The following is a 25,062-nucleotide window of genomic DNA, read 5'->3' as shown; positions in this document are numbered from 1 at the left end:
TGCTATACTTCTGTGAGTCTTGGTAATTCAACTTAATTCTACTTTATGTTCAACTCTATGGGGCTGCTAAGCCAAATTATGCCTTTTCTTAATTGGTACGAATTTTATTGCAATATATATGTACGTATATCTCGGTGTACCATCTTGTATTATATAATTAGAGATATAAGTGACAGTATTATATTTCAGTTGTGCTATAACCATGAAATGCAATACAGTCAACAAAGTGGTGAAGAGCGGAAATCGTTGCTTAGCTGTGGAAGCGGGAAGTAAATGTTAAACATACTAAGCCAGTTGGAAGAATTAATAAGGGGCCCGATGGAATAAGACAGTGATTTGGTCAAGAAGTCGACATTTTTTTTCCTCATTGAATTATGTTAATTAGTGTTATAAACTTAATCGAAAGGATATCAGCATCCTGACAAACGAAGGCCCTTTGCAAACCGCCTTCCTACAATTATCCCTAAGAGCGAGTGAGAAGCGGGCAAATGAACTGCTGATGTAGGTACTTCCACATGGTACCCTACAGCCACCACTACACGGCATTCAACATCAAAAATTGAATTTTGCTGTAAATATCAATAAATATGCAAAAAAATTCAAGTAACAGAGATAATGTGAATAACAGGTAAATGCAGTAGGGTGTCTACCTGCCTTGCTTGAAATACTTTCCTAGGCATACGAGACGCGCTTGTAGTAACGAGAAGAACAATAAAATAAAGGTTAAATGAAATAATGACAATATACGAGTACCAAGCCCATTAGAATGGAAAAATACTTTTTTCCCCTGCTACGTCCGTTTGCAGTTATTCTGGTCCATTTTCATCTGTCGGAAAGTTTACATCTTAAATTTTCGTGTTAATCAATAAGCTCTCTTTTCGGGTCAACCAATTAACTCTTTAATCCCATTTTAATGATCTCTCCTACCATAGCGCAATAGGGATAATAATACATCGTCAACATCTCGATAAAATGACTACCTTCCAATACAAGCAAGATATTTATTATGTAATTTAACCTATTCTCCGTAAGTTATTCCCAACCTCGTTCCTGTAGTAACCTATATGTACTACTGCGCTTATTACAGAAACAGTATTTTCCTAATCTACCTCCTATTCGCGCCGTTTTATTTAATTTAGGACATTGGAAATTACTATGCAGCAATACGGAAACAGACTTGGGCTATCCAATAAAGACTATCATTTTTTTTATTAGCAACATTTATTTTGCCAAATACGTGTTAATTGTTAGCTTATTATTGTAATAGTGGACCAGTTTCAATGGTTTGATTTTAGTATTGCGTGAGCGGAAGCCGTTGCTGCGACAAAGATGATTGTAACATGCGACGGCACTTTGAAGTTGTTGGGTCGCCTGAGCAAATCGTCAGCTGAGTTGTCTTATGGAGGGTCTGCTCTTCCCTAAAGAACTGCTAGAAGGTAGTTTAAAAAGTTTAAACAGGGAGCCAATTTCAAAGGAAGGCGGAACTGGAGCTCCAGTTTCTAATCGAAGAGAAGTAAACTTTAACTTGCTTCTAATGTGAGATAAGATCGTCGAATAACAAAAAAGAGCACAATTCAAATTATTGAATATTTCACTTGGTTGGTTTAGGGAAAAATGCACATGGGCCATGTTTGTGTGCGGTTGGTCGCGGGACTGTTCATAAACGACCAACGTTCTTGTGGATAAATTGTCGCAGCTATAGTTGATATTAGAGTACGATGATAAAACTATTTCGAAGGTTATTTGGATCTTGAGAGCAAAGAGCAAGGCTCCATGTGGGAACCTCGGACATCGCCAGTATTAAAAAAGCCAAAGTAGTAAAATTTGCTGGGCTTTCTCCATCTCCATCATTCATGTCCAAATAAATTCCTACACACGAGGGTAATTTGGAAAGTTCTCGGAATGGAATAGAAATATACAACTTACCTCAGGGAAACTTTTTTGTTTTTTAATCTAGCCATCTAGTCTCCCTGTACAGTAATTCACTTGGTCCAGCGATGCTCCACTGTCTTGATCCCACCTCGAAAATTCCTGTCTATTTCGGCTATTAGTTTTTTGTTTGAAGAGAATCTCCGCCCACCTAGGAAAATGTTGAGCTTGGGGCAGAGATGAAAATCTAATGCAGCCAAATCAAGCGAATAAGACGAGTGTAGCAGCAATTCGTGTCCTGGCTCACGTTTTTTGACCATGGCAACGACACTTGTGTACGGGCGTTCATTGTCTTGATGAAAGATGGCTTTCTTCCTTGCCAAACCTGGCCTTTTTTCGTGTGTCTTTAGCTGCAGTCGGTCCAGGAGGTTAGCGTAGTATTATCTTGTAATTTTTTGACCAGTGGAAAGATAATCTATCAGCAGAATCTCTTTCGCATCTCAGAAAACTGAAGCCATCACCTTTTCGGCCGACCGTAGTGCCTTTGCCCACTTAGGTGGTGGTGAATACACGTATATAATTACGTATAGCTACTCGTATCATATACCCAGCCACTTGCTCTTCACATCTCTGTGGCAGTGATGAATAACGCGACTTAGATTCCAGCGACCTTTCTCAGCGACCTTCGAAAAATATGCCTCCGAACTGAAGCACGCCAATCAGTGCATGCCTTGAGCAAGTAACCGTGCGTGGCGGATTAGGAAAGGCCTTTTTAGTGGATTGCGAGGTGTTTATGTAGATGAATAGGTTATGCTCACAGATGTGACGTCGTATGGAGATAAGAACCTCACATTGGTCATCAAGCCATGATGTAATCCAGTCGACAGGATCGATCGATAAATTGGTCGTGATAGGAGTTTGTTCCTCTGGATGATTTTCGTTTCGAATAGAAAATGGTTCGGTACCCTTTCACTTGATCCAAGGGCCACTATATCTAGGTACGTTAAACAACACTTCGCAATCCGCGAGAAGGACTTGTGACTCAGATCCGGATTCTATTATCTGATGACACGTTCAACGAGCATGCCCTCACCAGTTGTTTTGAGTTCCCCTTCAGGTATTGTGCTGAACAGGGGAGTTAATACTCAAATAATATTTGCGCAAAAACGCCATTTAATTCGGGAAATTAATATTTTCCAGTTTCATGTACCATGAGCAATGTACTATTTCACATTCTCCAAAGCATTCCCGTTGGTGGAAGATGCTAAAAATATCTTAGGGGCGTCATTAAGAAAAACATAAGTTACTGTGACAAATGCTGCGGCATTTTCGGTCGAAAAAGTTAAGATGCTCTGTTAAACATCTACTTTACATCAGGAAATTTTCATCCTGCGCATATGGACCTCATTCCTGAATTTAACATTGTTAAGAGAGGAAAGCTGTTCATTGAGTGAAATAGGTTTGTCAACGAAATAAAAGCTTCATATGGATAGCGTATGCTGGGAGCCATTCGAAGCGCGAAGACTACAAGCATATTCTCAAGCATTAAATGTTAAAAAATCTCTTGGGTGAAAGATTGACACAGAGGGAATGATCCTAGCCCTACATTTCATTGGTAGGGGTGAATTCAGCAAGAATCTAAGGGAAGTTGACTGATGAAAAGAAAGATAGGTAAGGGTTTACTTTCACTTCACTAAATTATCGACTGCAGCAATAGGAAAGAATACGTACGACCATTCGAACATTCGGGAATTTAGATTATGTGGGATGCCAATGAACTGAATTACCGTAACTACTGATGGAAAGTGGTTATTACATCCCTGCTACGTGGCCCCATGGCGGCTTTACGAGTAGCATTTAGACGCCGATGCCAGTTATCTCATCGGCAAATATGTGTTTCATTAACCCTTTCCTGGCATCATATAATTTCTTGAATAAACCGTGCTCAGTCTGACGTGTTGAAACGACATGGTAAAAATGAAGAACAAACTTGTATTTTTCAAATATTTATGTAGCATTGAAATATAATGTGCAACATGTATTCTGATACCTTAGTTCTCATTTAAGTACCTGATGAAAACGCGTAGTAGTCCAAACGTAGTGCGTGTTATATTGTATTAAATAAATAAGCAGAGAGTATATCTGTTATTCATATAATCCAATTTCTGTGAAATTTTAAGGGACGAAGGTAGGGAACCAAGCGTTGGCAATTCGAAATGTGTGTCCGCCCTACGTATTGCGTACGTTGAAATGTAATGGTAACATTAAATATGCTTGTCCAATTACTGCGAGTTTCGACTGCCATTACTAAAAAAGTCAAATTATTTTTTGTTTAATGTAAAATCTCTGAGGATTACGTCTAAATTTGGAACCAAAGAAGCTGTTGTTTGGATCCCAAATGATGATTGGCTTCAAAGCCAGCGACAAGCGATGAGGATTCTCCTACGCCTCCCAATTATTAAATTCCCTTAAGATGGATTTGAATCCCCAGAGTACTGTTTAACTGGTTAACCTTGGCTCGTAATTGAGATTTAATCTTCAAGGAAATAATCTCACTCAGTAATATTTATGTTTTCCTGATAAATAGTGCGATAAAGAATAAAGATAAAATTATAGTTATGGGGGGATGAAAAATAGCTGAAAATAAAAATATATTTCAGTGAAGTTATTTTGTCTTAAGAATATCTTTCGGTATTCTGAAGTATAAGTTTTGATCTTTATATGGAAAAAATTGGAGAATTGTCGAATTATGATTAGGTATGTAACTTGTCGATTCGTTGATTAGAGAAAAGTCGTGCCCTAAAGGCTGTCTTAATATTGTTATATATAGCTTAATTAATCATCCGAAAACAATGTTGCAAATATGCGTAATTTCTGCAGTTAGTGTAGCAACTTAACCGTTCATATTTTCATGTTCAATGATTGAAGACGCAATCATTCACTATCTTCAGTAAAATATGTGTATTTACTCACGATTCGTTGCCATTTTATACCTGTGCTCGGTTATTTAGCACTCAAGTTTCGTAGATAAAATTGGGTACGTGTTTTTTTCCATATTTTTGTGAAAAAGTCATGCATTCGTTTCTTATACTGTTTCCCTGTTGCCGTCTGTACTATGAATACTCAGAATATTGTGCCGCCTTATTCGGTCTTCAAACTTCATACTTAACAGCTTTTGTCTGTAACCCTGTCACTTTTAGTTTTGAAAATAGATATTTTATTGTTACCTTGGACGTTTTATACACACTAATATAAAAATGAAGTTTCAATTAATTTATGTTAGTAGTGAAAAAAATATTTAGTGATGAAATATTTAAATTTTTATAATCAATATACTTGGTCATGGTAGTCATTTTCTGTATCTTATGAATAATTTTCAATACTTTGTTTGCGTTTCACCTTTGGTGACTTGAGGGATTCTCATAGCTGTAATCAAGTCATCATAAACCTTTCTCGTCTTCTTGTAAACTGTTTTATTTTATTACCTGAACGTCTTTTACATAGACTTCCCAAGCCTTGAAGTCCTCCTCGTCTCCAGGGATTCACGAGTACACTAATGTTTACCAGATTAGCAGTGATAGAATAACGTAGTCTTCGTAGTTGATGTCGATATCAGTCGGGAAGTGTGGGGCAAGAGTGCGCATCAAAGTTATACATATTAAAATGTTGCATCAAATTGAACAGAATAATTTTTATTTTCTGTGTGAATTGTTCACAGATACTCTTACAGCAATACTTATACTTCTTCATAAAAAGTTATGAAAGTTGAACAAATTTATCGAGGAGAAACGATAAAGGAAGTTTCCGCCTCACGTAGGGCAGGTGTCTACTTTGTATAAGGCAAGAGCCCTATCTACAGATATCCCATTTATACTTTCCATTTCCAATGTATTAACGAAATATTCCTCCCTACTAGAGAGATACTCTTATGCTACCCAGGTGCGCGCGGTAGGGTATTCTCAGAGGCGAACGTGAAGGTATTAAAGGGCAGTGCATGGACATGAATGTGATGAAGCGGTGAAGGGAGCAATATTTGACTGTAAAAGTTTCTTTGCCTTCAATTTACATTTGTATTTCGCGAGATGGCTGTCCTGTTTCCATTTAATACCCTTCATGATTAGGATCTAACCTGAACGTAATCAACGAAAGCAGGAAAACAGCCTCACTAAATAATAATGATGAAATGATAACACTTTTCCTCTAGATATTAATTGATAACACGACCAGTTTCGATGTACCACATCATCTTCAGGTACTGGCGACACTGAAACAACGCAGCCTCACCAAATACTCGGATCTGGAGCATGTGAATGAATACTGTGTCTGGATTTCCTTGACTGCATTCATGCCTGTAGCCGATTAATCAAATTCCCTCCCAAAAAGAACATTGATAATTGAAAATGTGTAATCCTTCCATCAGGGCTAGATGGCATCCATTTATCTCAATTAGGAAGGTAAAAAGATTGAAATCAGGTAGATAAAAAGATTTAAAAAATTAGGAGGGCCTAAGAACGTTTTGTCTGGTAGATAAACTTTGTATGAACTATGGGAAAGTAAAGATAGTAGATGCATTAAATGAGTCAAATAGAATTCTATTGCTAGAAAAAAAATCATTGGTGGTGTAGCTATGTAACCAGGCAGAGGGTTTTACATTTTTCTGCATAAGGTGTGGTGGGAGTTCACGTGTGGGGTAAGAGGAGTCCGCACCCGGGGGCAAGTGGCCCCTCGACACCAAAAGCGCTGGCTGCACCTAACTCGCCGTTACACAAACACGTGGTGAATTCTGGATCGATTCATTGCACGAATGCATAAGAAAAAAAACAATAGATTCTAAGGCACGATTGACACTTTAGGTAGGATTGGATTTGTAGGTAAAGAAGGCTCAAACCATAAATACTTGCTACGAACACATGAATCTGAGTTTAAAATAGCATAAAAATGAAATATAAGAGACGCACTCATGCTGTCGGTCATCGTCTGCCACTGATATGGACCACGCAGCTCAAGTACCCGCGTGAGTGGAACTGGCTGGATAATAGTGACACCATGCGCTACATTAAATGCGAAATATTTAGGCATAGAAATTTTGCCCCAGCGGAGTTTATAGTGCCTTACTACCCTAAATAATTTTATCGCATCTGCTGATGTTTTGTCCACAAGAAAAAATTGAAAAATACTCGTAATAGGAAATACTAAGAATAATAATTATGAGTTGAAAATATTTATACGTTTAAAAGTTATCATTACATGGCAATTGAATTGTCTTTAATTTGAAAGGCTTTAAAATGTATGGATAAATTAACTTTTTAATAAATAGCTCTCCTAATTGTAATTTAAAATGAAATTTTAATTGCATAGCATAATGTTCGAAGGCGGATTAACTATCTTACTCGTAACACTGGAGAAATTCTGAGGTGGCTATAAACACCTTGCTATTATTGTCTCAAATAACTCAATTTTTAATATTTGAATTCATTCTTTTGGCATCATCTGAGCTAATTTTCTGAGAGTTTCTCAATCCATAACTCTATTTTGCTTAGATAGACGCCAGCCACCTTGTCGAATGAATTTTGTTTCACAAACTCCTTGAAATATCATGTTTATACAGTAATTTATCGACGATAATTGAATATAAAAATTTTTGAGGGCGATGGAAAATTTATTTGAAGACATTTGAAGAAACGCTGGCCGGGAGAACAATACAAAACAGCTTTTATATTAAATAACGCCCATTCCAAAAAAATCGTGATCTTCCGCTATTTTGGACAAAGGTTTTAATGGGGATTATCTCGGGAAATTCGAGATAAAAAAAGGGCACAGGTGAGCCCTATATTTTCGAGTAATCAGTATTTTTTGCTTTCATTTATTTTCTTTTTTTTCACTAGGGTGATTATTTTGTCGTTCATTTTGTTCTTCCTTAATCGAATTTATAGGATAAAAAAAACCTAGCGCTGCTTAGCAGCAGGCCATGTTAGGGGTGGTGAAACTGGTATTGTATGCATATACGTATGTATATTTCTGCATCTAACGCGTTGGCGGTAGCCCACGAGCGGTCGTCATTTTGTTTTCCTGTCACCTCTAAGAGTACTTAAGGCACCAGAGGCCGTTTCTTTCTGCGAAATCCTCGTGAATTTCGAACGCGAATATCGGAAGAGCGAATCAACCGCGCGCATAGGTGGGGATAATGATGCGTCTGTCTATGATTCCCCACCTTTCGTTTGTGCGTTGACGTGGTGCTGGGAGGGGGAGGGGAGGAATGGGAGGGTGGGGAGGGAAGGGGTGGAACGTTCCCGGGGGACCGGCCATCGGTCACTTTATCGCGCCTCTCCTATTAATCCATTAATCATCCCTCGTCGCGCGTGTAATTGTAACACGATCACTGCATACAATATTCATCATCACTTGTTCTCCACGCCTGTGGCGCTGTAAAGACCCTGCATTCAAAACACATCCAAAGCGCTAATTACACGGCTGCCACTCTTGCGCCCCCTCGACGACTGGAATGGGAAGCTGCCTTTTTGGACCCTGCGGAGAGGGGAGGAGAAGGGGACCGGATCTCCAGGGGGAGAGTTTAAGCATGGGTAGGGGGGTGGGGGGGTCGATGGGTTGAGGTGTCTGGGAGCGATGAAGGGAGGGATGGCTTTGGTTCGAGATTTCGCTCCGCGCGGGAAAGGATCGAGAAGGAGCTTTTGACATCAACCCCTCCCTCTTCTCTAGCTGCGGTCCATCAATTACCTTTATGTATGTATCACGGGGGGGCGTTGCGAGTCCGTGTTGTAGGAAGAAGCCGCCTGAGATCCATTTTAAGCGTCAAAAGGGCTTTTATGGAGTGGGCGGGTGGGTGAGGAGTGACGAAGGAGAGAGACGTCGAGTTGAAACCGATTTCAATCAGCGATCGATAGATTGCAATCACTTGCGCGCCAAAGTGGCCACCATGGAGGGTGGGGGGGGGAGGGATGAGGGAAGGGGGGGAGGCGGTGACGGCGACGGAATATGTATTGTATCATCTCTTCTCGGAGCGTGTGAATGCGGAGGATCGAGATGTGGACTCCTCTGGACCGGTTCGCCGACGGTGGACGTTATCTGGAGGGAACATCGAACTATTCCCGGGAACGATTCAATTGTACGGGCGACAGCCTTATTCCTGCATCCCCGGTCGTCCTGGAGAAAGTTTCTCCGAAAGCCTCTCCCGTCGTCGAAGGCCTCGTGACCCTAGGATTCGTGCAAATCCTTTCTTCAATACATAGATGGCCAATGACAAAAATGTTGAAACATTCACCTACAGTTTATGAGTTTTTCCTCAATGAACAGTGTTATTCGAAACTGTTCATTCCATTGGGTCCAAGAAGTAAAATAAAAGTGGACCCAGGAAACCATTGGTCAAATGGGTCCAAAAAATGAAAAAAATGAAAAAATGAAAAAAAAATGAAAAATGAAAAATGGGTCCAACCTAGCCTTTCAAAGGGAGGACTGCAACGCAATTTTACTGGCAGAACAGAAATAAACGGAAACCTGATTAGGCAATAGTACTACCGCGGTGCAATCACTCATACCTGGATCAGGGCGGTCCTTGTTCATACAGTATTGTTTGAGTGTCTTCATGCCATTACTTAATTCTAGAGTAAGTAGATACCTCGTTTAGGAAGATTCTTAGAAGTGCTTCATTCGGAGCCTTGCATATTTTTGAAGGCGTTTAGAACATTCTAGAGATCTTAATCAGGTATAAGGAACTATCTCCTTTGAGAAAACATTTGTGTCAATTTAGATTGACGGAATTGGAACTCTAAATTAATACACGTAATTGTATAATTTCCCCTGGTACGTTAATTATGTGGGTATACTTTTGTATGTATGCGTTGATTTTGCATAAAGATTTGTTCCTGTTTACGGGTGGTGACCTAACAACCCCCGCCACACGCCCTTGCGGAGGCTTACGAGGTATTATGTAGATGTAGAAGCCCTTGTTCCTGCTATTTGCTTAAATCTACTAGTGTTTAAAATAAATATATATATATATATATATATATATATATGTATATATATGTATATCTATATATATAAAGGAGAGTGTTTGTTTGTATGTATGTAATTTGTTTACTTTTTTGCTGTCATAGAAACAGCATTTTTCCAACTATGCCAGCAGGATACTTTTGCAAGAACACTATTGTATTCAGAATTGCCGAGATATTATACGTGGAATACATCAAGGAAAGTCTTTTGTAGAAGAAAAATGGGCAACTTTGATCCTGAGAATAATATTTATTCATGTGACGCATTGGGCCGAGTCTACACAGTCCATCCTAACAACGCCGAATGTTATTGTTTAAGAATGCTTCTACATACCATTAGAGGACCTTGCTCATTTGCAGAATTAAGAACGGTAAACGGAGAAATATGTGAGACATTCAGAGAAGCTTGCCAGAATTTAGGGTTGCTAGAAGGAGATCAACACTGGGTCATTGCGAGAGGCCAGTTTGATTTCTCTTCCAGGACAAATCCGAATTTTGTTTGCCATCATAATAACCTCCTGTAATCCATCTAACCCAAAAACAATATGGGAAAAATATAAAGAATCAATGAGTGAGGATATACTGGCTAAAGTTCGAAGTGAAAATCCTACATTGGATATTACGTTTAACTCCGACATTTTTAATAAAACTTTGATTATTTTGGAGGAAAAGTGTATCACCATGGTTAACAAGACTTTAGTGGAACTCGGTCTTTTTGCACCTGTACAAGATCAACAGGGTGTATTTTATCCAGATTATATACGTGAAACTAGCTACAATGTCTTAGACTTAGAAGCATACATCGCGGATAAAAAGCCACTTCTTAATGAAGATCAGAAATTCCCGTACGAAACAATAATGGGTCAAGTAGATAAACAAGAAGGAGGTATCATTTTTCTTGATGCTGCTGGTGGCATGGGAAAAACATTTTTAATTAATTTAGTTCTCGCTGAAATCAGGGTTCATGGAGAAATTGCTCTAGCCGTTGCATCTTCAGGTATTGCAGCGACATTAATGGAAGGAGGAAGAGCAGCCCACTCTGCCCTTAAGTTGCCACTTAATATTTCCCGACAAGAAAATCCCACATGTCATATAAATAAAACAAGCGGCCAGGCACAAGTTCTTATAGAATGTAAATTGATAGTATGGGATGAGTGTACGATGGCTCATAAAAAATCTCTTGAGGCCCTCAACGCAACACTTCAAGATCTTAGAGGAAACTGCAGTTTACTGGGAGGAGCTCTGGTACTCCTGTGAGGAGACTTCCGTCAAACTCTGCCTGTCATTCCAAAATCGACTCCAGCCGATGAAATTTATGCCTGTTTAAAACATTCTGTTCTATGGAATCATGTCCAAGAAATTAGCCTTAAACAAAACATGCGAATCCTCTTAAGAGATGGGAATGCTCAAAATTTTGCAAATAAACTTTTTGAGATTGGAAAAGATACATTAGTTATTGAAGCATCTGGTATGATAAAATTGGCATCAGATTTATGTGTATCGGTGAAAACTGTACGCGATATGATACAAGCAGTCTATCCTAACGTTAATCAAAATTATAAAAATTTAGAATGGTTGCGAGAAAGAGCCATTCTTGCTCCTAAGAACGATGATGTTAATGAAATTAACAAGGAGATACTAGCCATGCTGCCAGGAGACGTGATTGAATATAAATCGGTTGATACCGTAGTGGATGCTGACGAAGCCGTCAATTATCCAACGGAATTCCTAAATTCACTTGATCCAGCTGGTTTGCAACAACATCGCCTTATACTTAAAGTAGGATCTCCAAACATTTTATTGCGAAATTAAGATCCACCAAAACTCTGCAATGGGACACGATTGTGTGTGACAAAATTAATGAAAAATATAATCCAGGCAGTCATTTTAACTGGAAAAGGTGAAATAATTTTTATTCCACGGATACCTCTAATCCCAACTGATCTTCCCTTCAACTTTAAAAGATTACAGTTTCCAGTCCGGCTAGCTTTTTCAATTACCATTAATAAATCACAGGGGCAGTCTTTAAAGTTTTGTGGTGTTGATCTAAGATCGCCATGTTTTAGCCACGGGCAACCATATGTTGCTTGCTCCAGAGTGGGTTCGACTAAAAATTTATATATTCTTTCTCCCGGATATGAAACAAAAAATGTAGTATATAAACAGGTGTTAAATAAAAAAGATTCTTAAATTTGTACGAAGTGGTGTATTATTGTACTTTATAATTTGTTGTTTTTATTTATGTAGTATATTTATATTATTGTTTCTCCCTAACCCGTGCAAAGCCGGGTATTCACCTAGTATATATATATGTATATATATATATATATATATATATATATATATATATATATGTATATTTATATATATATAGTATATATGTATTCAGTTATCTATGAGTACAGCAACCCTCTAATGTTAGTGTTTTTCTCTTATTCCCATGTTCGAATCAGATCCTGTCCATTTCATTTTCGTAAAATAACAAAACTATTACATTTGATGCAGAGAGATAGAAATGAGGTACTTGGAAATAGTAACGTCTGAGTAATCTTCGTCCTATTTAATTCAATAATTTTGCACAGCGAATTAAGAGTATGTCATTTGAATCGATTTCACATGTTCCGACAATACATTCGACTGAAAATGCGAGGAAATTGAAGGGAAAACCATTGCTATTTGAGTATATAAATCTGTCGAGTTCATTTTTGGATTTTTATCCCGAAGATGTGTGACCATTTGTAGCCAGAATTCAGGCTAATATTAGATTTAATTATCGCAAAAAGGTAAAGAATATATTTTAAATATTCTCTGATTGCCCCTCACGTGTGAATGTATTTCAGAGAAAATATGGTACGAAATACTCAGTTTGAATCTAGTGCCCTGTCAGTATCAGTCGAGAAAGAACATTCAATTGCAGACCGTGTGAAAACTCGAGATTTATGTGGACACCGGGACTACATATCGACTCTCATGGTTTGTATAAATAGATCTGGAAATGTTTCGGGAAAATAGATTTATATCAATTATTGCTACAATGCCTCAAAAGTCTTCAAAGTGCTTCTTCCCTTGAGCCTCGACACACTTTTGCCAGCGGCTTTTCCATGACTCGAAGGTTCCCTGGTAGGCTGATTCTGGAAGGTCCTTAAGGGTACGTGTGCAAGCTTCTTAGACGGCCATTTGGGCCTCATTGTGGTGTCCTTTGAGGGAAAATTTCACTCTTGGGAATAGGAAATAGTCTGCTGGTGCCAAGGCGGAACTGTGAGGGGGTTGGGAAATCGTCATGATTCCGTTGCAAAAGGCCTTTGCAAGCAGACAATTGATTCTGCTTTTGGTCGTCCTTCAAGACATTTGGGACGAGTTTAGCACAGACTTTTCGTATCGCCAAATATTCTGTGATAATGGCATGCACTGTCATCTTATCAATTCGAACACGATCTGCGATCTTGCGCATAATTAACCGACGGTCTAAATTCAGCACTTCACGCACACATCAGAAAAAGGTTGTTACCGATAATTTTTATGGGAAGCTAGTTTGACTTTTAGAACAGTACTAAACTGCCCGGTTTGCTGGTGACATATACTCTCTAATTATACCAGTTGATTCATCCACCGGAATGAAATGCAAGTGACAGAGATCGGCACGGACTGGATCAAGTGCTCTTTCTTTCGTCGGACGATACACAATCATGACAAAAGGAAACCATTGAACCCAAATATTTTAGTTTGATATGAAATTAGAAGTGTTTAATTAAACGCACCTATTATTGCACAGTGTAACTAGGAATGCATGCATGCATATTTACATGTTTTTTTGCATATAAGCAAATATATTTTCAGATGCATGCATGAATTTATATTCTCTTGCCTGCATGGCTTATGCCCTAAAAGCCTCCGCTACAAATCCTTGCGGCGGCTTACGCAAGGTTAGGTAGAAGGAGTTCTAATTTTAAAAGGAAAAGATTTTATCATTTCGGCTTTTTATGAAAAGATGCTATTCAATAATGAACTGCCTTACTACTATTTTTAATTCTGAAAATATTTTCAGCCATGGTCGACGGGTGTCTAAGCGAGAATATTATACCTGAATGGCAATTAAAACTATTTGGTCAAACCTGACGACTTCCTCATTAGTTCGAACGATCTCTTAGGTCATATGCTCAATGCGCAGAAGAAGAATGCCTCAATAGATTTTTATATCTACATCTATATTACATGTAGATAATACCCTTCAGTCCGCCTCGGGGGCAGAGGGTATCAGGTCATGATCCTTCCAATCCAAGGCAGTACTAGTTATATTCCCTCTGTGCCGGTGTTAAATCCGAATGATTTACATTTATCTAAAGGGTTATAATTATGTAAGATATGTACTTGTAGCATCTCCCACCGACCCTGGCTTTCCACTGACTATTCTGAGTTGTTTTTTGTTCGTTCATGACGATTCTACAGGAAACGGGTGGGTTTCCTCTTTGCCCGCCATTTGATTCTAAAATTAAATCATTCTGCAAAGTGCTCGGGCAGTATTGAAGATGAGGTCTGACCAATGCGAAATAACACCTCTTCCTAACTTTTTCAGTCGAGTATTCCCCCACTGATTGCATGATGAACCTCACTTTCCTTAATGCTACTCCAGAGATGGTCCTTATATATATATATATATATATATATATATATATATATATATATATATATATATATATACATATATATATATATACACACACACACACATTCAAACACAAAATCCCGCCAAACGGCGAATAAATGAGTATATATTTATTATATATATATATATATCTCTATATACATATATATTATATAAATGAATATATACATATATATTCTCCATGCTATCAGGTCTGATGACAATGTGATTTCAATTCCATTTGAGATCCCCCAAAATATTTCAAAGCCTCTAATACTGTAGGCTTAAAGTATAAGAATATATGTTCCCATTAGATTTGCTGCACATTTTTTGCTGATTTAATTGGAGATCCTGTACCAAACACTCATATTTTTAAGATAGCTATACAAATCATTTTATTCTATGTTGTTATTTCTATCGCCTTAGGTAACTGTACCATCGTCGAATAATTTATATGGAAGCTGTGGAAGCTTTCAGTTAAAGGCACTTTTGGTAAATGATCCCCTTTAAGGAGTTACGTGACAGCACACGAGTTATCCCAACAACTCGCCGCTTTCCGGCGAGGAGGGAGGCAGGCGGGCAGAGGTGAGAGTGACCGCCTTTGTCCAAGGGGGTCTCCACCCCCAAAAAGGGCCTCTCTCCCTCATCAGGGTGACCCTCACACAGAAGAAAGATCTACTCTACTCCACACAAAAACGGGGGAGGGAGGGAAGACTCGTTTCCGCCGAAATTTCGGACGGGTTAGCGTTTTACAGGGTGAGATTGTGCGTGGTTATTTGGGAGTGGTCCTCACATATATGAAGGGGTGTGACTTACAGGGAGAGGATGTGATTGGGGCCATTCGACCTTTCGGAGTGGGCCAACGGAATCTGAATAGTGACATAAGGATTCTCCTGACACCCAGATAGATGCAATTTCCAAGTGAACTGCAGGAAAATGAAGCCACTACAAATTTAGCGAAGTCACATTTAGGTGAACGAACAAGAGCGAGGCATTTCCAGCTAAAGAATGGTTCACCTTCATTGTAATTCCATTGCGCAGTTTTATGGCTACATTCTCTTCCTTTTTCTTCAATAATTTCCATAAGCAAACCACATGTATCACATGTTCATACCTTTTCAGTTTAGTTTAACATGTGTGATGAAGACGCGCAGCGAAATTGGCCTTCTTTTGAATTATTGTGCGCAATATTTGTAATAGTGACTCCTTTATTTTAAAGATTGAAATTTCCCAAAAACTGGCTAAGACGTTCCTATCTCTTTAAGATCTATTTTATACCTATCTTTTTATCCCTCTGCAAGATGATCGTCTTACTTGTTAATCGGTATGAATCTTGCTACCTATTTCATGCGACGTTTTAGCGAGGCACTCCTGGGAGAAAGAGACAGCAACTGCCTTGCCCTTGATCCCTGCTCAAGGGAACTAAATCACTTGGAACTGAGCAGCATCCTGGACTCACCTGATTGGTATATCATAATGAATTGATAAACAATCCGCATTTTGCAGCGGGAAAGCTGTCACCTGCTTAATAGACCGTGGAAATGGTTGTTTCAAAATCCAATCAATTAGAGAGCAGTAATAGCATCAAGCAACCTATTTAACGACGACCAATATCGCATCGTCACTTCGACATGAAGATGTAACATTGGTGAACCTTTTGTCAGCAGAAAGCAAAACACGCGATGAGGCTCATGGGCATGAATCATTTGCAGCACAAATTGATCGATAGTATGCTTCTATTTAGGCATTACATATTTTTTCCATTGAGTGATAAAAATATCATGCTCTTATCTTATTTTCATCTGGTCTTCTACCTTTGCATTTTTCTCTGGAATTATTCGGTAAAAAGAGTACTTATCCATTGCAAAATACGCGCAGCGTACAGATGAGTTGCCTAAACCGTTAGAGAAAAAAAGTCACTAGATTTAAAATACGAAACACATCTCAACGTACGAGTTCTGTCCAATAAATACGCGAACTGAGGCAATTAAAAACCTTACTTTGTAAAATATAGTCTACATCGATTTTGTTGCCTTCAAAGTACACTACAATCAATGCTATGCACTTATTCCATCTTCTTTTCCACTGTTTAAAGCACCCTTGGAAGTCCTCGGCAGTTAGGTTGTTTTAATTTTCTCGCCAATTCTTGCTTTATTGCGTCCACATCTTACCAGTGATGTCCCCTCATCACATTTTTGCATTTTGGGAATAGGAAAAAGTCGCGGGGGGCCGGATCTGGCGAATAAGGAGAATGATCAAGGATGGTGATTGAAATTTTTTCCAGAAATAGGCAAACAATGCTGAATGTGTAGATGTATTGTCATGGTGAAGGATCCAGCCATCGCCTTAAGTAAAATTTAGTCGCACACGACGCACGCGATCTCTCAAACGCTTTAGAACTGTGAGGTAGAACTCAGCATTTAATGTTCGTCCTTCAGGAACAAATTCATGATTGACAACACTTTCGAAATCAAAGAAAACCAGGAGCATGACTTTGATTTTCGGTCGGCTTTTCCTTGATTTTTTTGGTTTGATTTAATCCACTAGAAAACGAATGTTTTCTTCAGAGCATTATTACCGTAAACAGCTGTCAACATTCCAGTAATTTCTTGATAACGTTTACCGCACTTCACCAAAAACTTGATTTTGATTCGTTGCTCCGTGATTTTGTCAATTTCCATTTTCGATAAACGGCAAAAACAGGAACTACACAAACTAACAGAACTGGCACCATACGCACAGCTCGACGATCCGCCAAGCGCAGACGGCTCATTGGGTCTCAGGTAACCAGCGTCGCTAGTGGGCGGGGCTATAGTCCACGTCATGGCCACCAGATTGCACCAGTTCGCGTATTTATCTATCTACAATCATTTATCATTTATTGGATAGGCCTCGTATATTATTGAAATGCGTTTTGGGAACTCACCTTTGTTAAGAGTTCATTCCTTATTTATCCTGATCTGTCATCTTAATATGAAGATTTTTCCCTTAGCAATGCGCCGTTGTTTATACAGGTACATAAACAGAATGCACACCGTTCATGGGCAGCAAATTTAGTCAACAGATTCAAGCGATATGTAGTGAATGTTCGTCATGAGAAACAAATTTGCACTTTTCCACAGATTTCCACTGATCAAATCTGTTGACTAGTGGAAATTTAGTGTTTCACGAACCTAGATGCAAGCCAAGGTACTACAGCCTATGTCACTTCCATAGTTTAAGATGTTAAGAAATAAAATATTTCTACAATATGAAAACACATTATCAATATTTATTTGACTTGAACTCACCTTTTGCTGAAGGAAAGAGGAAAACGAAATGTAAAAAAATAAGCTTACTCATCCTTTTTACTGAGGACAACCTTTCCTAGCATTTATCTTCTTAAAAGAAATCTCTCTGGACTTTATCATTTTACACCAAACCCATCGGTGTTTTTGAAAGGAAAGGGTTAGTGGTTTTGAATAATCATCAACTCTGAAGTCTCTAATGAGACCTGTAACTTGTAATGTGATGTCATGCATTTGCATCACGACGTCATTAAATCGTCACTCGTTGCGATGCTCAATTTGCATCGCAATGAGATTTTCGAATCCGAACGCCGCGAACCCCGGCCGCCTCCGGCCCCCCCTCCCCTCTCCCTCCCGTCTCTATCCCCCACGCCCCTCGCTCTAACTAAGGGGCGGTGATTTGCAGACCCTCTTTCGTCCCCGCCCCGTCTCTCCTGCCCTTTTCGACCCGTGTCATTACGGCTTCACCCCCCTCCCTCCCCACCCGACCGCTCCTTATCCCCACTCCCATCTGCAATTCTCCCCCCTCCCTCTTTCCCTTCACCACTATTCATTGACTGAGCCACCCCCTCATTTAAGAGAGAACGTATTCCGCACTGAGTCTTTGTTTTGCTCTCGTCCGCGGCGATAATCGGGTTTTGGCCCTCCTTGGTCTCAAGGGGGTGGCTGGGAGGGAGGAACGGGGAAGAGTCCCCCGCTATTCCAGGAGGTTGGGAGTTAGAGAGCCATCTTTTGTTTTTTTTTACAGCAAAGATCGCTTACCTTTCGACAGTGTTTTTTCCCGCGCACGAAATGGGTGCAGCGTGGCGGGTCCACAGGATGTGATTAGTTATTAGCGGAGAGTGGTCGGTCGACCTTGTTCTCCTAGCCGTCCCCCCCTCCTTCCCCCCCCCCAAAAAACCCCCACAACCTCCCCCCCTTCATACTCGCTCGCTACCTCCCCACACGTTTCCGGCCAAGTCGCCTGTTGGCCGTAATCGCTTCGCTAACAATAATTGTCTCTCCCGTGTAGCGCACTCCGCGGATTAAAAGCGAGAACGGAGAGGAGGCTGGGGATGGATGAAGGGAGAGCGGTCCAGGCTTGGGGCGCGCGTATTTGGCATGGCGGGGGCGTGTGAGTAAGGCGGACGGACTGCTTCCACGCCGCACCCACGCCTGACCACGTCAACCGATCGCCCAAAGGGAACCCATCCGATGGAGGGATGGGGGTGTATAAATGCCAAATCACTCGAGTGTAATGCCTGCTCAAAGAACTAATTTTAGCATCACTTCTTATGATAATATTCTATATAATTCAATCCATATTGGGATCTATATCTACATAAAATACCCTGGGATCCACCAAAAAGGTGTGTGGCAGAGGATGAAAGCAGCATGTAGGATAGGTAAAGAATTATAGAGATAAAGGTTGTTTAAATGGTAAGGAAACGAGTAAATTAAGTTACTAAAATCACAAAAAGGCATGAAAATGTACATACAAGATGATGGAAAACTTAGCCCCAAACGAGAGTTAACTTCACTAAATAAAAAGTTCTATGATATGAGAAAAAGGAGAGAATAAAAATTAACCACAGCCATTTATACGATAGACCTTCACCATACAAAGACAGGTCATGCAGTATTGGAAAGTAAAAAGTCTAGTTGTGTTCTCTTGATTTAAGACCATTTAATACTCATGGCCCCCGCCTCTAGGAATCACATGTATTATTGAATATTCGACTTCACAATTTATCGTCAACGACGATTTATCAGTCGGATTGATTTGAAGACGTCATTCATGCCTGATTGATTATTTCAAATATTTACCCCATTCGATGGGAAGTTATCACTTTTATTGGTTGTTGTTGATTTTGATACATGTAAAAAATTCGGAAACTTCACAGAAAAATCTCATTCTGAGTTGATAATTCCTCTGCATATTTTTGAAGAATAATTTTTGACGGACAGGAAAACGTCAAATGTATACTGTAGTCACTCTCGTATACGACCTGACGTACTGGATAAATGAAAAAAAAGAAACGAGTCTAGCGCTGATAAGGTGTAATTTTATATCGTCATTGGATTGTTAGTTGAGACCGCAGGGAAGAATTGACTTCAAAGAAACGTCTATCAGAAATAATTTTTCGTCTCAAAGTTTGTGACAGCAGAAGTAGCTAATAGGTTGTAGGACAATTTCCACTATTAGTGAATAATTAATGAAATGCTGCGTCTTTATGATAAAATGACTAATTGGTTGTTATATAATTCAACAACCCCTAGTACTCACCGCTTGTGGTGTGCGGTGGGTAAGAGCTACGGATGCAGTCCGATGACGAATAACGCAGAGCCTGTGATGTCAAATAATCGTCGACGTGATATGTGAAATATTGGCCGTCAAAACTTCGCCAAAGCATCCGTCGAGGAAGGGTTGGTGTTGACTTTGGAGGCTGGGAGTATATGATACATCTTTATCACATCTCTCTGCCTCGCGGTTTATGCACGTCTTAATCGACATGCCACAAGTAAATCCGAAGATTATAAATACCTCAGAATGGCTTCAACTTTACCAAACAATGTAATATTTCATCTGATGGGACTACCTTGTTTGTCTGCACCTCACCACAAGATAGTTTATACAGTGTAATGACACACCAGTGCTCTAATAGAAATATGAGAATGAAAGAAAATGACTTTTCCTTTGCCACTTAATACCACGCTTTTCTTTAGTGTATCTTCCGTTAAAAGGAGCGGCGTGAAGGGATGTATTTTATGTCACGTTTCTCCTTTTCTCGGTCTTCTGTTAATTCTCATGTCACAGAAATCTGATTGTTACGCTCATATTAATTTGCCTTTCACAGACTTTTCCTTTTGCCCACCCTTCAGACTTGTTCCTATTTTCATTATCTGCCGCATTTCCTTCAAAATCCGCTCGATAGGTTTGCTACCCACCGACAAACGTGTGCGGCGGTCTATCGTGTAAGCGGTTGTGGTTTATTTCTATTCCCTCCTTTTAAGCATAGCCGAGAGCTTTCATACATCCCTCCTTTTTCGTGCACCAAAGAACTTTTTAATGGGTGAAATCGAAACTTGTTCGGAAGTAGGTTTTTCCGCCAGCATGAATATGGATTTGAGCATCTTTTCACGTATATTTCGTAGATTTTCTCTCATTTCCTATGCATTTAAACACTCTTCCTCTCACTTATCCCTTGCCCACCTCGTCTGGTGCCTGCAACCCCCTGCCATACACCTTTTTGGCGGTTCACGGTTTATTTATGTAGATGTAGACATGTAAATAATGTCAAGAGTCCCAGTCAGGCACCTTGCATGAAACATTGATAGTAACCGTCAAAGAGCTTCTTTGTATTAGTTGATGAAATACGTATGCAAAATTCTTGGAGGAAGGAACGTCACCATTAGTAGCACGATCATGCATACAAAGTTGCAATCCGTTGATCTAATATGTGAAGCAGAAGATAAAGAATATCAACTATATAGGTTGAAAAACGGATGACCGACACATTAGAAAACAAGTATGGTGTTCCCTATAGAAACACAGAAAAAGGAGAGCTATGAAGCCTATGCTTCCTAACGATGCCGTTGATACCTCAGTATCTATGATTCAGAGTTATTCCTTCCTTTTAATGTTCTCGGATAAAGTATCTTGTGATGGTCTCTTATATCATGAAGGTATGGCCTTCTTTTCGATAGTATAATAGATTTTTAAAATATTCAATGCTTAATTACGTTTTCTGAAAAAGGATTTTCAGCGAGAAATGTTCTTTTTCTTCAACGGTAAATTTTTTCATCGTTTCCATTTGCTTCTCCCTCTGCATTTACACTACCCTGTAAGTCATGGCAGAGGTGTGGCGAGGGCTGTTAGGATATCAGCCATTTGTGTAATTCATTCATGAGTTCGTGCATCCATCTGAATATACATTTTCTTATACACACATACACATACATTTATTTGCACGCATGCCTATTTACTTTGTGCAATAATGGGAGCGTTTGACTAAATAGTTCAAATTTGCATTTTACACAAAAATATTTGAGTACAGTGGTTCCGTTTTGTCATGACCGTGAATCGTCCGAGGAACGAGCTCTTGAACAAGTCAGTGACGGTATCAGTCACTCTCATTTTGTCCCGGCGGATGAATCAACCGATATACTTTGGCGTCATAGTACGTAGTTCCTCCAGGGTACCCAGCAAACCCTGCTGTTTATTACTTTTCTAAAAGCCATAGGCCTTGCCTACTCTATTCGTGAATCAAAAGGCTTCCAACCTAATTCCCCCAGGGAAGTGTAATGGCACTACTTCTATTCTTAATATACATTAATGACTTAAGCTCACACGTTAGTAATAATCTCAGGTTATTTGCTGACGACACGGTGGTATAAAAGGAAATAAGAAGCCAACCAGATCGCGAGCTACTCTCTAGAGACCTAGACTCAATCTCGGGTTGGTGCAAGAAATGGGGATTAATGCTTAATATAGACAAATACGCAGATTTGAAATTTTGGAACAAAGGAAGTGGCGAACAGGACATAAACTATGAAATAGGGGGATCAGTGCTAACTAACGCCAATCAAGTTAAATATTTGGGGGTTGTTCTAACACCACGCCTTTCATGGGGAGCACATATCAGGACAATATGCGGACCCGCTTTAAAGATACCCGGCTTCATTAAATGGGTGGTGGGGAAATGTAATGAGAAAGTCAAAGAGAGGTGTTATTTTGCTCATGATAGACCTCATTTGGAATATGCCGCGAGTATTTGGGATTCTTGGGAGAAAATTTGGCAAAAAGAATTAGATTAAGTCCAGAGAAAATCCACCAGATTCGTTCAAAAATGTTATGATAAAAACACAAGTGTGTTAGGTCTCTTAGGGAATTTGGCCAGGAGCCACTTGAAATACGAAGGGAACAAGCGAGGCTTAGCCTTTTAGAAAGGTTTAGAAAAAAAACAAGTTTAACGATGACACTAAAGGAATTATAATGTCCCCACAATACTTAGGTAGATCAGACCACAAAGATAAAATGAGGGAGATAGATTCCAATACAGATTGGTACAAATACTCACTATTTCCCCAATCAATCAAAAATCATAATAGTAAAAAACGAAAGTCACTTTAGAAACATTAAAAACATTTAATTTACAAGTTGGAATATAATTAAACCTTGCAAATATATCAGACATATTTGTAGGTGCATGTGTATGTTAGTTGGTAGTTTGAGTGTTTATATGTGTGGGTTATAAGGGTTTTTATCATGAATGTCTGCCATGTTTTGGTTGTAGATTGTATAAATTTGTGGCTTTTGCATGCGGTATTTTTTCTTAATAACGGGTGGTGCCCTAATACCCCCCTCTACACGCTCTTGCGGTGGATTATGGAGTATTAAGTACATAGATAGATAGATAGATAAATATAATTAATAGATAGAATTAATAGATAGAATTCCTCCAGCATTCCCGCCGCGATCACTCTCCTCTCGTAGCAATTTGTGACTAATCTAGCAAAGTTTCTCAGAATATTATCCAATCCCTTATTCAACGTTTATCCCTAGTATTTTAAGTGATAGTGTATCCCAAATCTGGTCAAACCAAAGCGGAGTAATATTTCTCTTATCATTTGATTTCATTTTCCTACAACTCGTTTAATGAAGCTTCGCCCATTTATGCCAGTTCCACAATATAATTTAACATGTGCTCACGATTTAAGGTTTCTTGTAAGTGTAGAGCCTCAGTACGTATTTGACCGGTTCTAATCCAATTTTTGATCATATAGGGTGCGGCAAACTAACTTCCTTTTTTATAACGCAAAACCCAATTAAAAAAGGAAGTACTGTTGCCGTACCCTGTATCTGTTTTATAGTGTACGTATCATTCCTTTTCTCTTTTATTCCTAAGCATCGGTTCTGTATATTATCTGATTTTGAATTATAATTACCATTCCTTGGACCAATCTGATAAAACTAGACCATTATCTGGTCTAAATTGATAGAGAGTAGCACACTATCTGCCGGTGTCCTCATATCTCTGTAAATCACTGTCGCTAGCAAATAAAATCTACGGTTGCTGCTGCCATGGGGACTTTATTTGTCAATGTATGCCAGAAAAGGTAGGAGTTTGTTGTCTCGGGCGTAACTTTATGGAATTTGCGTAACATATTGAAATGAAATGAAATAATTGAATTTGACGAAACGTGTGTGGAATTGCAAAGTCAATTTTTTCGCTTCATTTCAAAGGTAGGAGTTCTCTAACACTCCCCTGCGATAGCCCTGAAGTTACATTTGTATCCAATGAGCTCAACCTATCAACGACTGCTTTCTGTTTACAGATAGGTAGAAAGTCCCCAATCAAGTTGGTTACTTTCTTGTCAATACTAAACTAATCTTAGCGAATAAATTAATTTCTCGTGAATGGAATTGACGGAAACTTTTTTAAAATCCATAAATACGGAACCCTTGTGTATTCCTATAGCTCGATATTAAGATGTCATCCATAAAAAGACTCGGTTATGTTTTGCTTAATCTGGGATTATTTTATCCTAGCTACGGCAGAGTTTAAATCCCGTTTTTGGTAATGGACATAAAATTAATAAAATACATTTTTTCTATTATTTAGAAGCATATCATAGTTTTAAAAATCTGTGCCTAATTAATGGATCCCTCGCAATTTCCGCTTTTGCAAAGTAGGCTTATTATGCGAGAAAGTGATCAGTCTCAGGGCACTGAAGCCTTCTTCTTTGGCATTTAACTGTTTTAAGTGAGGTATGATATATTTCGCAAGTTTCTTTAGTATTCTAGCGGACGTTTGCTGACTTTGGGTACCTTTTAATTGGGTAAACTCCAGCATCCCATCACACTATATTTACGAGACATATTCTAAAATTAAGGACTTATATCCTAGTCATGCATTCTAAGGTTATATATTCAAATATCTCCGGGTCAGACTGAAGTTTTAATCATACCATTGATTGATTGCTTTCAAAGCCATTGAAGTTATTTAATTTGATTTTTTAGTCATTTGCTTGTCGGTGAATGCAGATAGTAGTATCCGCGAAAATCGTTTCTGCCGCCCGTTGCGAAGTACGCACTAGGATTCGATTTTTGTAACTGAAACGATCATGCAGCTGCCAAAATTCATCGAGAGTTGTGCCTGGTTCACTGATATACAGTAATAAGTATAGAAAAGGTTATGCGATGGTTTATAGACTTAAAAAAATTGCCGCGCAAATGCGCATGATGAAGAGCGTAGCGGTAGGCCCAGTGTGC

The sequence above is a fragment of the Hetaerina americana genome, unplaced genomic scaffold (genome assembly GCF_022747635.1).
Source record: "Hetaerina americana unplaced genomic scaffold, ioHetAmer1.1.p SCAF_1, whole genome shotgun sequence".
NCBI lineage: Eukaryota > Metazoa > Arthropoda > Insecta > Odonata > Calopterygidae > Hetaerina > Hetaerina americana.
The sequence above is the reverse complement of the archived record's forward strand: the minus strand, read 5'-3'. Positions refer to the sequence as shown.